The 14,975-nt window shown below is 41.0% G+C and overlaps 1 protein-coding gene and 1 non-coding gene across 3 annotated transcripts in view; one reads left to right on the top strand and one right to left on the bottom strand.

Moving 5' to 3' along the window:
- Positions 1-14,975, bottom strand: part of CREB5 (cAMP responsive element binding protein 5) — a 438,879-nt gene that overhangs the window by 391,119 nt on the left and 32,785 nt on the right. The gene's annotated exons all lie outside the window — the stretch shown is intronic.
- LOC111759879 (small nucleolar RNA U13) lies at positions 9,606-9,709 on the top strand. Its single transcript, XR_002793734.2, has one exon. It is a non-coding gene; the product is annotated as a small nucleolar RNA U13 (small nucleolar RNA).

Genomic DNA, 14,975 nt, shown 5'->3' on the forward strand with positions numbered 1-14,975 from the left:
CGATTTTCTCCGTGCACAGATGTGGCAGCATGAGGGCCTGAGCCGTGCCTCTTACCAGGTGCTCATCTCTGTAGTCAAGCCTGGCTGCTCATCAGATAACAGGCACCTTGTGAATAAGAGCCGAGTTCTCTGCAGGACGACATCCTACTGAACTGGGGACACAAGACCAAAGCGTGAGACAAAATCCTGAATAAACTGCACCAAACCAAAACATTCTGATGCTCACCCCCTTCTACAACTAGGGAAAGGACAGTTACTGGCAGCTTCATCATGTCTCTAATGCAGCCTTTGAGTTACCTCAAGGGCATAGTATGCAATTTCATTTTGGAATGTAACCTAGCAGAATAAATGCACCCTTTTCTCCAAAACCCCATCATCATGGTAACACATCCCTAAATCTCACAACCAAATGCTGTGAAAAGGCTGGGGTGGCCCTGTTATCAAAGGCAATGGTTAATTCCAATAAAATCTTAAAGAATCTCAGTCTTTCCTCTACTTTGGGACCTAAACCTAAATACATATTGAGACAATTCAATATCTGATTATTTTGTTGAAAAAAAATTGTCACGGAAATTCCATTTGATTGGGGAAAATGAGAATTGAATCTAAGCACAGGCAAATAGTTTGCTATCACAAATCTCAGAATCTTTGCACCTGGCATATTTAAGATAGTGTAATTCAAGTCTGAAGAGAAACTAAATGGTTTCAAACTTCATGGTCCCTCCAGAAATCCATCTTCTTCAGATTTTTTTGCCACCCAACCAAAGGAAAAACACGTAGAAATAAACTGGCCTTGGACAGTGCCAGTTTGTCCACAGGGCAAACAATGAGAGAAGAAGAAAGAAAAAGAAACACTCTCCACTGTATTCTAGCACATGGAGGCTAAACACAAGCCAACAGCATGTCTGTAGCTGGGGCTAAGGTCTCAGATATGCAGTCAATTTAAAAAACCAATAACTAGGATTAAATTTAACCAAAGATGTAAAAGACATATACAGAAAACTACACAACACTGTTCAAGGAAATCAAAGAAGACTTACATAAATGGTAGAATATTCCCTGGGCATAGGAAGACTAAATATTATTAAGATGTCTATCCTACCAAAACTGATCTACACATTCAATGCAATCCCAATAAAAATCAACACAGCATTCTTTAATGAACTAGAAAAACTAGCTATGACATTTATTTGGAAAGGAAAGAGGTCCCGAATAGCCAAAGACATATTGAAAAAGAAAAATGAAATTGGAGGGATCACACTACCTGACTTCAAAACATACTACAAAGCTACAGTAGTGATAACAGCATGGTATTGGCACAAGGATAGACACACTGACCAATGAAACCAAACTGAGAGTTCTGATATAGAACCTCATATATACAGTCATATAATATTCGATAAGGCCACCAAACACTCTCAACTGGGAGAGAATGTCCTCTTCAACAAATGTTGCCTGGAGAACTGGATATCCATATGTAAAAGAATGAAAGAGGATTACCAACTCAAACCTTATACAAAAATCAACTCAAGATGGATCAAAGACCTAAATATAAGAGCTAAGACCATAAAGACTTTGGAAAGCAATATTGGGAACCATCTACAGGAACTTGTAATAGGAAATGGCTTCATGAACTTCACACCCAAAGCACGAGCACCAAAAGAACAAATAGATAAATGGGACTTCCTCAAAATTAAAGCCTTCTGCACCTCAAAGGAGTTTGTCACAAAAGTGAAAAGAGGCGGCGGACTTGGCCCAGTGGTTAGGGCGTCCGTCTACCACATGGGAGGTCCGCAGTTCAAACCCCCGACCTCCTTGACCCATGGGCAGCTGGCCCACACACAGTGCTGATGCAACAAAGAGTACCCTGCCACGCAGGGGTGTTCCACACATAGGGGAGCCCCACGCACAAGGAGTGCTCCCCATAAGGAGAGCCGCCCAGCGCGAAAGAAAGTGCAGCCTGCCCAGGAATGGCGCTGCACACACAGAGAGCTGACACAACAAGTGACACAACAAAAAGAAACACAGATACCCGTGCCGCTGACAACAACAGAAGCGGACAAAGAAGACGCAGCAAATAGACACAGAGAACAGACAACCAGGTGGGGGGAGGGGGAAGGGGAGAGAAATAAAAAAATCTTTTTAAAAAAGAAGTGAAAAGAGAACCTACACAATGGGAGAAAATATTTGGTAACCATATATCTGATAGGAGACTTATATCCTGCATATATAAAGAACTCCTATATCTTGAAAATAAAATAAAAAGACAAACAACCCATTTTAAAAATGGGAAAAAGATTTAAAGAGACACTTCTCCAAAGAAGAAATACAAAAGGCTAAAAAGCACATGAAAAAAATGCTCCAAATCTCTAGCTATTAGGGAAATGCAAATCAAAACTACAATGAGATACCATCTTACTCCCATAAGATTGGCAGCTATGAAAAAAACAGAAGACTACAAGTGCTGGAGAGAATGTGGAGGAATGGGAACACTCGTCCACTGCTGGTGGGAATGTAGAAGGATCCAGCCATTCTGGAGGACAGTTTGGCAGTTTCTCAAAAAACTAGCTATAAATTTGCCATATGACCCAGCAATTTCACTGCTGGGTATTTACCCAGTAGAACTGAAAAAAAGGACACAAATCGATATATGCACACCAACGTTCATAGTACCATTGTTCACTATTGCCAAAAGTTGGATTCAACCCAAATGCCCATCAACAGATGAATGCATAAATAAAATGTGTTATATACATGCAATGGAATACTGCTCAGCTTTAAGAGCAAATACACTACAAACACACGTGATAACATGGATGAATCTTGAGAACCTTATGTTGAGTGAAGCAACCCAGGCATTGAAGGACAAATACTACATGACCTCAATGATATGAAATAAGTAAACCAAGCTGCCTCAGAGAGCTACAGACCAGATGATAGGCTTAGAGAATTTGGGGGGTAGAGAAAGGTTGCAAGCTGACACCTATCTGGGTGAAATCTATGATAAGCTGGAGGTAAGTATTTGTACAGGGAAGGGATAAAGTGGGGCATAGGGATCCTTTGGGTGGGGCTTTGTGGACTTGAGGGGGGCTAGGGATGGGAGGATGGGTAATATGGCCCATCCTATGTTCAGGGGAACCGAACATAGGAGATTGTCAGGTATGTGGTTGAGAGTATAATGTTGAGAAAACTTTTTCAAAAATATAATAAGGAAGACTACCTGTTTAAGATGCTTAAAGGGGAGAATCTGACACAGAACAGGCTTCTAGGGAGTGTGTGAGTGCTCATTTTGTCATAGTGCATTATATCATTGGATGGAGACCCATACAATGAGAGTGAAGGTATACCCACATCCTGGGGAGGACTGAAGTTCTCAAATAGAGGGAATTGTACCTCTCAAGGGAAATGGTGGCTCCCAATGCATTAGGGCAGTCGAGCATGTCACGCCCTCAACATTCTTGCAAGTATCTTTGAACATGGCCCTTCAAGCAATGAAGAGTGATTGTCACTGTGGGCCCTGAGGGGGAGGGGGAAAGAAGTATTGAATAGGTGGAATCAGTGTAAGTGAGGGGCAATGGAAGTGTTCACAAGATAATGCAAGGTTGGATATAGGACATGTTAATTACACCAAAAATGTATAGGGGCCTATAGGCTAAACTGTAAATCATAATGTAAAACATAAGATAACTAAAAATTTAGAAAATTGTATAGTCTAAAATATAAACCACAATGCAAACCCAAGTGTAACCTTGTTTGAAAGCTATTGTCTCAATATCTGTACATAAGTTGCAATAAATATAGGATGAACATGTAAAAAGATTATTGCTGGGGAAGGGACAAAGTGTCTGATGTTGAATATGTGAGAGTACCATATATTGTATATATGAATTACTGTGGTCTAAAACTTTTGTGAAGACAAGCTTAATAATTAGGAAAAGAAAAAAGAAAAAGAAAGGAGGTAGACACTGAGGATGGAAGAAGTTGCCTTGCAAATGTGCATACAGGGCAACACTTACTGCAGTGATGGAAGGCAAAACATCAAAAACAAAGCTTTTTCATTTTTTAATTTTTTGATATCCCAATTTATTTTTACTTTAATTTTTCTAAATTAGTATGTATTCTATATCTAATCTTTAAACTCATCACTATATGCCATTTTACTATTAATGGAATCTGGCAATATATTGGGCTTCATTTTCAGGGAGGTTTTGAACACAGAGGGGTTTGATGGTAGCAGGGGAGGAATACTAGATGGGGGCACATGGTTGGGAGGGAGTTCTCCAGGGCATATGTGTGGGGTGCATAAAAATGTTTGGATATTTTCATAGTGGTTACGGTTGTGAACGACGGGTGGGGAAGTGCTGACTTCCTGGCTGGGGGAGTTCTGTCGCATTTCCTAATGGAACAGCAACAATCCCCTGAGTGCAATGGCTAAGTCCAATAAGGAAGGATGGTCCAACAATGAGCCCTTGATGCTAATGACTATGCTTGTGAGCCTGTGTGCCTGAAATAAGAACTAGGCCTAGAGCTGCAGGATGCCTAAGAATTACCTCCTGGGAGCCTCCATGTTGCTCAAATATGGTCAGTCTCGAAGTCAAATTCAGCATGTAAATGCATTGCCTTCACCCCAGCATGGGACATGATTCCTGGGGATGAGCCTCCCTGGCACCAAGGGATTACTACCAAGTACCAGCTGATGATGTGGCTGGAGAATGACCTTGAATAAAAGGGTCAACTAAGACCAGCAGAATATCTCAGCCTACATGTAATATCAGGTGTTAAAAATGCTTTTTGACCTTGAATAGAAGGGGGAAATGGAAAGGACAAATGAGTTTATATGGCTGTGAGTCTCTAAGAAAGAGCTGTGAGGTCATCAGAGGGGTCACCCTTACGCACACCTCAGCAGAGTCCCAGAGACAGCTAAAGTAAATACAACCCCAGGTATTGGTTCTTCTGAGGGCTACAGAGACCCACAGATTATATGGTCATAGCAGATGGACTTCAGTGCCATGTCAGTTGGCCCTACTTTGGAGTTTGTGGTCCTGAATGTGATGGAGTTGGACTCAGATGTGATCTTTGTTCACAAGCCTCTCCTGTCACTTTTACCAGACCTGTGTTGGCGCTGGGGTTTAGTGTATACTCAGGGGACCTGAGTCTCTGGACAGTCTCTGGACTGTCCATGTGATAGCCAGGCCCTCAGCCTCAAGAGACTTGCAATTCCTACCCTCTGGTTTATTGGACTTACCCCAGCCAGCCAACAGGAAGGTGAAGAAGGTCAACCACCATTCCAGGGAGCCAAGAGTGCCTACAACTGCAAACAGGAGAATGGCATCCATCATCCAAGTGGAATCTAAGCACTCTCTCTCAATAAAGAGGTGGAGTGGACATAACCATCCCAGGGTCCACAGAATGGAGGAATAGAATATGGATTAGAGTGGACTTACTGATACTCTGTTCTGGAACTACTGTGATTAGTAATGGAAGTAAATGTAGCATTGAGATGGAGAAAGTGGCCATGGTAGCTGCTGAGGGTGGGGAGTGGGAAGAAGAGATGTGATGTGGGGGCATTTTCAGGACTTGGAGGTGTCCTGGGTGGTACTGCAGGGACAGTTACTGGACACTGTATGTCCTCCCATGGCCCACTGGGTGGACTGGGGGAGAGTGTAAACTGTAATGTGGACCACTGACCATGTGGTACAGCAGTGCTCAGAGATGTATTCACCAAGTGCAATGAATGTCCCATGATGTTGGAGGAGATTGTTGTTATGGGAGGAGTGGGGTGAGGGCGGTGGGGGGTATATAGGAACCTCATATTTTTTTAATGTAACATTAAAAATAAATAAATAAAGACAAAGAAAAAAAAAAAGAAATATCAGAGATACATTGCTGCCCCAGCTGCCTTAGCAGGACAGGCTGCTGGACAACCAAGATGCTCCAGGGTGCCACTCCCCCACAAAATCTTAAACAAGTAGCAAAAACGGGCAGAGTCACCTTCCTCAAAACTCCAGAATACAATTAATAGGTTGCAGCAACTGGGCAAGTGGTGAACCAAGTAAACACAGCTTAAAAAGCAGTAGGAGAAGCTCATGGCACCCTTGCTGGCCCTTGCCTCACACCCTCCCTGGTGTAGTAGAGTCTTCCTGCACTTGCATTGTGGGTCCCTGGCGCTACTCTGGAGGGAGCAGAGTAAACCCTAGGAGCACACTGGGATGCCTGTATGTCAGTGCAAATCTATGGAGTGGTCGGTGGGAACAGTGAACCAGGAAACTCCTTTCTCGCTCACCCTTCCAGAACTTGCCCTGCAACAGAAGCAGCTTATAGACTGCTAAAGTGGTGTACAAAACAATTAAGACAAACCAGCCTGCTTTAAGTCTTTTGGGGGCACACCCGAGAGAGGAAGACGGACTGACTCATAGTGAGTAGAGGAGGCGTTCAAGTTTCTGTAAATGGGGAATTCCTAAACCCACAAGCAAGCATAAGCCCAGGACAAAATCCAGGCTCAGAAAACACAGAGGACCCTGCACTCACATTCACCTTGGGCAGCTCTTCTTGATAGGAGGGCTAAACTCTAAAGGAGAGCACCAGTCAATGCAGAGCCAACTGGTAACGACCGTCAAAGGTGATTTTTGCTTTGGTTTGCTTTTGTTAGTCCTGGCACTCAAGAAAACACTGTCATATCACTCACTGAGAGCTCAGGGTCTAAATCCCAGAATTATACACTTCAACATATTAAGAAGTATAGGATGCAACAAAATATTACAAGACAAACAAAGAAAAGGAAATGATGACCCATGCATCGGAACAAGATAAAAATCCAGAAACCATCGACTAAGAAGATCAGGCTTTGGACACACCAGACCAAGACTTTAAAGAAATGGTCCTCAATATGTTCAAGGAAATAAAGGAAAACACAGAGAAAGAACTAGAGTATATTAGGAAAATAATGAGTGAATATGAGAATCTCCATAAAGAGATAAAAATTTTAAAAAGGAACAAAATAGCCCCAACTTGATAAAGGTGGAGGAATGAGCTACTTCAGAGTGCCATTCCCCCAGAGAAGCTTTGAACAACTAGCAAGAACTAGCAGAAACATCTTTCTCAAAGCTCCAGAAAATTGTTAAAGGACTTCAGTAACAGGACAAGTGCCAAATCAAAACAAGGCTTTGAAAAAGTGGCAGCATCTTGTGGGGCCCTGACCGGTCCATCCCCCAACCCACACCAGCTGGACTCAGAGCCTACCCGTGCTCCCAGTACAGACGCCTGGCCCTGGTTCCAGAGGAAGCAGAGTGGCCCTTGTGCATATGCTGATAGCATGTATGTATGGCCCAATCAGTCTTGTGCTGGCCAAAGGAATCTGCTGTCCTCAACCTTACCCTTCCTGTAGAGGGCAGCTCAGAGAGTTCTCCCATGTTGAGTTGGCTGGAAAAGGATTGCTGGCTGTAGGATATAGAGCACAGTACCCAGACAGTGAGGAAACTGTTTACTAGAAAAAAGGAATCATTTGTAACCATGTAAATGGGGGAATTCCTAAGGCTACTATGTGCATGACCTAGACTAGCTGCATGTGCATAGAGGATCAGGGAGGAACCTATACTTTGACCTGAAGCTATCTTCATACAACCCCAGTATATAGATAAGCCCTGAAGGAGAACACTTGCACGGGTCAATCTGTAAATACTGGGAAAGGTATTTTCTTTTTTCCTTCTTTTTTTTTTTTTTTTGTTAGCTCCTGGGATTTAAGGAAATCTCTGCCATAACACTAATAACAGGATAAAACTTTATGAACATGGTGTAGAGTCTAAATTTCAGCGATAACACATTAAAATATCAAAATATCTTGGTTTCAACAAAAGGGTACAAACATACAAAGAAAGAGGATGTGATGGCCAAGGGAGAGGAGACAATTAAAGCATTAGAAACCATAAAGGAGGAGGACTGGACCTGGAACATATCAGAATCTTTACAAAGTCTTAAACATGCTCAAAGTGGTAAAGGAAAACAAGGACAAAGAAATAAGCAAATCAGGAGAGAGATAAATGAACAGAAAGAGAAAATAGTCAATACAGGGGTGGAAATTATGGAAAGGAACCATACAGAGCTTAAGACTACAGTAACAAAAAGCTAAAATTCCCTAGAAAATTTCAAAAACAGATTGGAGCTGGCAGGGAAAAAGAATCAGTGAACTCAAAAGCAATTGAAATAATCCAGTCTGAGGGTGGAAAGAAGAAAGAACGAACATAGCCTGAGGAACCTGTGGAACACCATTAAGCATACCAATATATATATACACTGTGGGAGTCCAAGAAGGAAAAGAAAGAGAAAAAGAGGTAAGGAGAATATTCAAAGAAATAATGGCAGAAAATGTCCCAAATTTAACAGAAGACATGCATATGCACATTTGAGAAGCCCACTGCCCCAAACAAGACAAACCCAAAGAGAACCAAGCCCAGACACATAGTAGTTATATTTTTGAATGCCAAGACAAGGAATGAGTTGTGAAATCTGCAAGAGAAAAGCAAGATTTTATGCATTAGGGAGTCTCAATAAGATTAAATGCTGATTTATCATCAGAAACCATGGAAGCAAGAAGGTAATGGGTCAAAATATTTAAAGGGCCAAAAGAAAACAACTGCCAACCAAGAATTTTATATCCAGCCATACTGTCTTTCAAAAATGAGGGCGATGGGAAGCGGACTTGGCCCAGTGGTTAGGGCATCTGTCTACCACATGGGAGGTCTGCAGTTCAAACCCCAGGCCTCCTTGGCCCGTGTGGAACTGGCCCATGCACTGTGCTGATGTGCGCAAGGAGTGCCATGCCACGCAGGGGTGTCCCCTGCATAGGGGAGCCCCATGCGCAAGGAGTGCACCCTGTAAGGAGAGCCGCCCAGTGCAAAAGAAAGTGCAGCCTGCCCAGGAATGGTGCCGTACACACAGAGAACTGATACAACAAGATGACACAACAAAAAAGAAACACAGATTCCCGTGCCGCTGCCAACAACAGAAGTGGACAAAGAAGATGCAGCAAATAGACACAGAGAACAGACAACTGGGGTCAGGGCAGAAGGGGAGAGAAATAAATAAAATAAATCTTAAAAAAAAAAAAGTTAAAAAAAAATTTTTTAATAAAAATAAAAAAATAAAAAATAAATGAGGGGGAGATTATGACATTCCCAGATAAACAAAAGTTGAGGGAATTCATCACCACTAGACCTGTCCTATATACACTGATGAAGATAGTTCTTCAGACAGAAAGGAAAGATTACTAGATAGTGGATCAAAGCAGCATAAAGAAATAAAGGAGCTTTTTTTTTGCCTATCTGGTTACATCATTGTCTTTTTGGTAGGTCATTTTGCCACATGGGGGCCTGAACCTCCTCCATGCAGATCTGCGACGCCTTTTTTCTTTTTTTTACCAGGAGACCCCAGGGATCAAACCTGGGTCCTCCATACATTAAACAGGAGCTCAATTGCTTGAGCCACAGCCACTTCCCAAAGACTTTTAATAACTATCAATAACAGAATATTGTATTGTAATTTTTGGTATGTAACCCCATTTTTTACTTCTTACAGGCTCTAAAATGCAAATGCATAAAAAGTAACGGTCGCTCCTTTTGTGGTTCCTAAGCATGATGAATGGGTATTAGCACTTTCGTGTGAGATGTGCCTCCCTCAAACCTTGTTATGACATCAGGACATTATCTGTCTGAAGTGAAGAAGAAAAAAAAGTAATAGTATACCTATGGTTTTAAACATACAGTGTATAATGATATAAGTGGTAACAAGTACAAAAAAAAGGAGGGGGACAGAGGGGTTTAGGAACAGGTTCAATCCCTGGGTCCTCCTGGTGAAAAAAGAAGAAGAGAAAGCATGCCCACATGGCGAGCCAGTGCCAACGTAGTGAGCCAATGCCCATACAAGTGAGTCACACAGCAAGTTGATGACGTATCAGAAGAGAGACAAGGAGAGAGTCAAGGTGAAGCACAGCAGAGACCAGGCACTGAGGTGGCACAATTGACACCTCTCTCCACATCAGGGGTCTCCAAGATCAAATCCCAGTGAATCCTAGAGGAGAGAAAATGAGAAAAGAAGACAAGACAGACAGCAAAAACAGCAGGGTGGGAGAAGGAGAAGGGGGAAAAATAAATAATTTTTTAAAAATTATAAATATATAAGCACATAATGGAAAAGCCCAAAATACATGAAGCAAATATTGACAGATTTGAAGGGAGAAATAGAGGGCTCAAAATTAATAATAGGAGACTTCAATACATCACTTTCACCCACAGCATTGTTGCAAGTATCTATTGATCTTGTCCCACAAACAGTGAAGCTTGGTTGTCACTGTGGGCCACAAGGGGATGGGAAGAGAGGAATAGAATAGATGGAAGAGGGGGTAACTGGGGGGTAATGGAAGTGTTCTGTATGATTGTGCAATGATGGATACAGGCCACATTAAATTACACCAAAAATTTATAAAAGCATATAGTCTAAAATGTAAACCATAATGTAAACCATAATGTAACTATGGTTAATAGCTATATTTCAATTTTTGTACATCAGTTGTAGCAAATGTAACACCCACATGTAAAAAGATCATTGCTGGAGACTTGTTAACTCCTACCCTCTGGTTTATTGGACTTACCCCAGCCAACTAACAGGGAGGTGAAGAAAGTCAACCATCATACCAGGGAGCCAAGAGTGCCTACAACTGCAAGCAGGAGAATTGCATCCATCATCCATATGGAATCTAAGCCCCCTCTTGATATAGAGGTGGAGTGGACATAACCATCCCAGGGTCCACAGGATGGAGGAATAGAGTATGGATTAGAGTGGACTTACTGATATTCTACTATGAAACTATTGTGATTAGTAATGGAAGAAATTGTAGTACTGATGTGGAGAAAGTGGCCATGGTAGCTGCTGAGGGTAGGGAGAGGGAAGAAGAGACATGATGCGGGGGCATTTTCTGGACTTGGAGTTGTCCTGGGTGGTACTGCAGGGACAGATGTTGGACACTGTATGTCCTGCCATGGCCCACTGGGTGGACTGGGGGAGAGTGTAAACTACAATGTAAACCATGATCCATGTGGTGCAGCAGTGCTCCAAAATATATTCACCAAATGCAATGCAATGAAATGAAAGTGCCATGATTGATGGAAGAGGTTGTTGATGTGGAAGGAGTGGGGTGAGGGGGGTGGGGGGTATATGAGGACCTCTTATATTTTTTGAATGTAACATTAAAAAAAAATAAAGAGAGAAAAAAAAAACCAGATCATTGCTAGGGCAGGGGGAGGGGGAAAGTAGGACGAGGTTGGGTATTTGGGAGTCCCCTACATTCTATACATGACTTTATTGTGACCTAAAACTTTTCTGAAGACATAAGAAAAAAAATAATGTAAGATACTGAGGAAGAAATGGAAGAGTTTGTCTTACCACTGTACATACAGGGCAACACTTATTAGAGTGATGAAAGACAAAATGTCAAAAAAAATTTATTATATTTTTTCACTTTTTTAGTACCTCCAATTTATTTTTTACTTTATTTTAATTTTTCTAAATTATTATGTATTTTATTTCTAATCTTTAAGCCTATCATTACTATTTCATTTTCGTATCAATTGAATTTGGCAATATATTAGGTTACATTTTGGTGAAGTCTTGGATCACAGAGGGGTTCAACTATGGCAGGGGAGGAGCACTGATGTGGGGTGTCATTGATGGGGTATGCATGGGTGGGAGGGAGTTCTCCAGGGCATGCATATAGGGTATATAGATATGTTCGGATGTTCTTTGGGTATTGACATAGTGGGTAGAGTTTCACATGACAACTAAGGAAGTGCTGAGTTCCCATCCTGGGGAGCTCTGTTGCATTCCCCAATGGAACAGCAACAATTCCCCCAAGTGCAAGGGCAAAGACCAGTGAAGAAGGATGGTCCTGTGATGGGCCCTTGATACTGATGACTATGCTTATGAGCCTGTGTGCTTGAAATTTCAACTTGGCTTACAGCTGCAGGGTGCCTAAGAGTTACCTCCTGAGAGCCTCCATGTTGCTCAAACATGGCCACTCTCTGAGCCAAACTCAGCATATAAATTCATTACCTTCCCCCAGCATGGGACATGACTCACAGGGATGAGCCTCTCTGGCACCCAGGGATTACTACCAAGCACTTGCTGGTGATGCAACTAGGAAAAGACCTTGAATAAAAGGGGGAAATAGTAAAGACAAATGAGTTTATATGGCTAAGAGACTTCAAAATGAATCGGGAGGTCATCAGAGGGGTAGTGCTTACGCACATCTCAGCAGAATCTCAGAGACAGCCAAAGTAGATACAATCCCAGGTAGTGGCACTCTTGAGGGATATGGAGATACCCAGAGTCTACAGTCATGGCAGATAGTTCTGGAGTTCAGTGCCTTGTCAGTAGGTCCTACTTTGAAATTTGTGCTCCTGAGTGTGATGGATTTGGACTCAGATGTGACTTCTCTACACATGCCTCTTCTGTCACTTTTACTGAACCTGTGGTTGGCACTGGGGTTGGTATATGCCTAGGAGACTTGAATATCTGGACTGTCCATGTGCTAACTGGGCCCTGAGCCTCAGCAGAGTTGCTGATTCATTGGACTTACCCCCGTCCACTAACAAGGAGGTAAGGATAGTCAACCACCACACCAAAGACCCAAGAGAGTCTATAACTACAAGCAGGAGAATCCCATCCATCGGCCATGTGGGATCTAAGTCCCTCTCAATTTAGAGGTGGAGTGGGCATCGTCATCCCAGGGTCCTCAGGAATAGAGGAATAAAATATGGATTAGAGTGGACTTACTGGTATTCTACTATAGAATTATTGTGACTCTAGCAATGAAAGAAATTACATCACTGATGTGGAGACAGAGGCCATTGGAGTTGCTGAAGGCAGGGAAAGGGAAAAAGAGGTGTGATATGGGGGCATTTTTGGGACTTGGAGTTGTCCTGAATGATATTGCAGGGACAGATGCAGGACATTATATATCCTGTCATAACCCACTGACTGGACTGGGAGAGAGCATAAACAACAACATAAACTATAATCCACACGGTGTAGCAGTGCTCCAAAATGTATTCATCAAATGCAATAAATGTACCACACTAATGAAAGAAGTTGTCAATGTGGGAGGAATGGGAGGTGTGAGGGATGGGGTATATGGAACCTCTAAAATTTTTAATGTAACATTTTATGTGATTTATGTATCATTTTTTTAAAAAGATAATAAAAAAATTTTAATACACCACTTTCAATAATGGATAGAACATGTAGACAGAAGATCAGTAAGAAGATTGAAGACTTCAATGATCTATAAAAACCAACTAGACTATTATTGAAATAATGAAAATGCTCTAATAATGATTGAAGTTGTGAATGCACATCTATGTGATTATACTAAATACCACTGATTGTTCACTTTGGATGAACTGTATGCTTTATTAATACATACCAATAAAACTGATTTGTTAAAAAAAAAAAAACAGCTAGACATAACAGACATACATAGACCATTTCACCCACCAGCAGCAAAATAGAAATTTTTCTCTAGTGCATATGGATCCTTCTTCCATATAGACTATATGTTAGGTCACAAGACAAGTCTCAAAAAAGTAAAAAGTGATGAAATCATACAATGTATCTTCTTCAACCACAATCAAATAAAGCTATATATCATCATATATATGGAGATTGAACAGCAAACTCCTAAACAACCAATGGTTCAAGGAAGAAATCACAAGGAAAATCAGGAAGTAGTTAGAGGCAAATGAAAACAAAAACACAAAATATCAAAACTTACGGGAAGCAGCAAAGGCAGTGCTAAGAAGGAAATTTACAGCTCTTAATGTTTATATTAAAAAAGAAGAAAGAGTTCAAATCGAAGACCTAATCTCACAACTGGAGAATCTAGAGAAAGAAAGGGCAAAATTAACCCAAAGTAAGCAGAGGGAAGAAAACAACAGAGATTAGAATGAAGATAAATAAAACAGAGAATAAGAAAACAACAGAGAGAATCACTGAAACCAAAAGTTGGTTCTTTGAAAAGATCAATAAAATTGAGAAACCTTTAGCTAGACTGGCAAAAAAGGAAAGCAAATAAGAGAGGACACAAATAATTAAAATCAGAAATGAAAGGGTAGATATTACCCCTGGCCCCACAGAAATAAAAACAATTATAAAAAGATATTATGAATATGTATGCCAACAAATTAGGTAACCTAGATGAAATGGACAAATTCTTAGAAACACTGACTCAAGAAGAATTAGAAGATATCAACAGACGAATAATAAGTAAAGAGATTGACCCAGTTATCAAACTCCTCCCAAAAACAACAAAATAGCCCAGGATTGATGGCTTTACTGGCAAATTGTACCAAACATTCTAAGAGTAAATAATACCAATCTTACTCAAGCTTTTCCAAAAAAATTAAAGAAGAGAGAACACTTCTACCTCATTCTATGAAGCCAACATCAACCTAACACCAGAGCCAGATGAAGTTAGCACAAGAAAAGAAAATTACAGACCACTATCCCTTATGAATACAGATACAAAAATCCTTGACAAAATACCAGCATAATGAATTAAAAAGAATTATACACCATTATCAAGCAGGATTTATCATAAATATGCAAGGGTGGTTCAACATAAGAAAATCAATTAATGTGACACACCACATTAGTAAAATGAAGGGAAAACACCCCATGTTCATCCCAATGTATGCAGGAAAGGCATTTGACAAAACCCAGCATCCCTTCTTGAAATAAACACTTTGAAAACAAGGAATAGAAGGAAACTTCCCCCAAAATAATAAAAGGCATTTATGAAAAACCCACAGCTAACATCATACTCAACGGTGAAAGACTGAAAGATTTTCTTCTAAGATCTGGATATGAAAAGCCCTAGCTAATATCCTACTTAATATGATAGACTGAAAGCTTTCCCTTTAAGATCAGGA

This window comes from Dasypus novemcinctus, chromosome 5 (genome assembly GCF_030445035.2).
Source record: "Dasypus novemcinctus isolate mDasNov1 chromosome 5, mDasNov1.1.hap2, whole genome shotgun sequence".
In the NCBI taxonomy this organism is placed as follows: Eukaryota; Metazoa; Chordata; class Mammalia; order Cingulata; family Dasypodidae; genus Dasypus; species Dasypus novemcinctus.